Source organism: Asparagus officinalis, chromosome 2 (assembly GCF_001876935.1).
Source record: "Asparagus officinalis chromosome 2, Aspof.V1, whole genome shotgun sequence".
In the NCBI taxonomy this organism is placed as follows: domain Eukaryota; kingdom Viridiplantae; phylum Streptophyta; class Magnoliopsida; order Asparagales; family Asparagaceae; genus Asparagus; species Asparagus officinalis.
In genome coordinates, this window is record NC_033795.1 from 72,696,002 (window position 1) to 72,698,527 (window position 2,526).

Genomic DNA, 2,526 nt, shown 5'->3' on the forward strand with positions numbered 1-2,526 from the left:
GTGTCCCAACGTATGACTCGATTGCGAACAGGGACCAGTAGGCGAAAGAACTACCAAAGAATACAGAAGGGACTTCCTTCAGAAGATGAAACTTCGGAGGTATGCTCGGATGCCGGCTCGGATGCTTGCTCAGCGATGGCCTCCGATGACACCGCTTCAAGTGCAGGACAGCCCTACGAGTCACTCATGATTAGCGCCGAACAAGTGGCTAAGTTGCTCGAGGACGCTCTGACTAAGCAGAAGGAAAATTTCAAGTTCGAGATGGAGATGGCCATGCAACAGATGAGGGAAATGCATGACCAGCAAATCGCGGCACTAACGACTCACCAAGGGGAGTCTAGTCGTCGCAATAATTCCGACCAGGCCGATAATGATCGGGAAGGGGAAGATAATGCTAACATGAACACCCCTCCCGTCAATAACAATAACGGGAGTGGCCCTTCGGATGATAACAATACGAAAGAAGACCACGTTACCTCTCCCCGAAACCACTCGAAGACAGATACGAATGAGGATAAGAAGATGAGAGATTTATACCCAAGGGAATGGGAATCAATTCCATACCCGGCGAAATTCAATTTGATCAATTTCACGCCATTTGATGGAAAGGGTTCCCCCACGCAGCATTTAATATACTTCAAGTCTCATTTGGGAATAATCTCCGGGAATGAACCTCTGATGGTACGGTCATTCGTCGGCCCTCTTCACGGAGCAGCCTTCGATTGGTATCGCCGCCTCAAACCGGGGAGCATAGGCAGTTGGGATGACATGGAGGATATGTTTCTCACAAATTTCTTTAATGACGACACTGAGGTCTCGATCGGGACATTATTTGATGAGAAGCAAAAGGACGGAGAGTTAGTAGAGAATTTCATTAAACGATTCCGAAACAAAGCCATGAATTGTAGGGATCCGATTAGTGAAGACTTCATCCTGGGACTTGTCATAACAATCTTTCATTGGACATTCTCGAAGCTATGAGAATGGCACCATCTAAGACCTGGAAAGACTTGAAGGTCCGAGGGGAAAGAGCCGAACGTTTCCTCAAGAGGAAAAAGGCCGAAAGAGGTCAAACGACGGCACCAGCCCCGCAACAAAATTTTGTCCCTAAGGGAAAAGGGAAAGCACAGGTGAATGCAGTAGATGCGAACCAAACATTTGAAGTGCAAGCGCAACCGCAACAGCAGCAGCAGAGGGCGCCTCAACAGTCACGGTGGCAACAACAGCCTCAAAAACAGAAGACTTCGGAACCAAAATTCCCGAAGGTTTACTCATTCAAGGAAGATGAAGTTCCCGGTATTTTTAAATACCTTATAGAAAACAATAAGATTAAGTTGCCGCCAATCCAAGATCAGGAAGACGCCAAAAGGGTTAATGACCCGAAATATTGCGCGTTCCACAGAGCAGTTCACCACCCTACCAAGTCGTGCTACGCCCTTAAGGATAAAATTCAAGCTTTGATTGATGTTGGGGTCATCACTATGAAACAACCTAAGGAGAAGAAGGTGGGTGCAAATGCAGTATCGATTAGCTTCGGTTCTGTTCCCTTGAACTGGTTCCAGCATGAGCCGGTAATAAATGCAACGGTGAAGACCGTGAACGATGATCCTCATAAACAGCGCCAGAAGGGACTTGTACCACACACGGCCCCGAATGGTGAGATTCTTTGGGTTCATCCAGATTTGGTTGGAGATGAACAATGGACCGGAGCCTCTTCCAAAAAGAGGTCAAAAGGAAAAGGTAAGTCTTGTTATGGAGCTTTTGCTATTCCAGGAAAAGACGACGAGGAAATCCCAGCCTTCCCGCTTTCTGAAGATGAACAGGAGACCTTTGCAACACGGAGTGGGAATGAATATCACTACAAATATCCGGATGCTTCTGAGCAACTGGGAGCAAACAAAACCGTTCCCTCAAAGACGTTGGCAGAACTGGGAATTGTCGCGACTCCCCCAACACCTGTAGCTACGGAGAAAGTCCAGCAAAAGGAGAAAGGAAAAGAGCCTCTACACCAAGAAGTCCAAAACCCGAGGCAGTCTCGATTCAATCATCCGATTGGGAGAGACAAACCGGGAAAGGCAAGCTCTCCGCCCCATTTTGACATCATGGCGCAGTTAGCTAATATACCAGCCAGGATAACCCTATATGAATTATTGCGTCTATCAAAAGACACAAGGAAAGCATTGCAGGAAGCCTTGAATGACTCTGAAGCTTTCTTGACTCGAATCAAGCCGTCGTCTGAAGAACCGGAGCCGTCAGTTCAACACTGTAATCTCGCGGCGCATCGTTTTCCCTGCATCTCTTTCACCAAAGAAGACATGCAGACGAAGAATTCAAAGCACGATCGGCCTCTATACTTCACCGGCCACATTGGCTCCAGCGTTGTTAACCGGATCCAAGTCGATCCGGGTTCCGCTGTCAGTATCATGCCATTCCGATTGATGCATAATCTCAGAATACCAGCTAGCAAGCTAGCATCTACGGGCACTACAATCTACGAATTCAACACCAGTGGGTCCAGACCCTTAG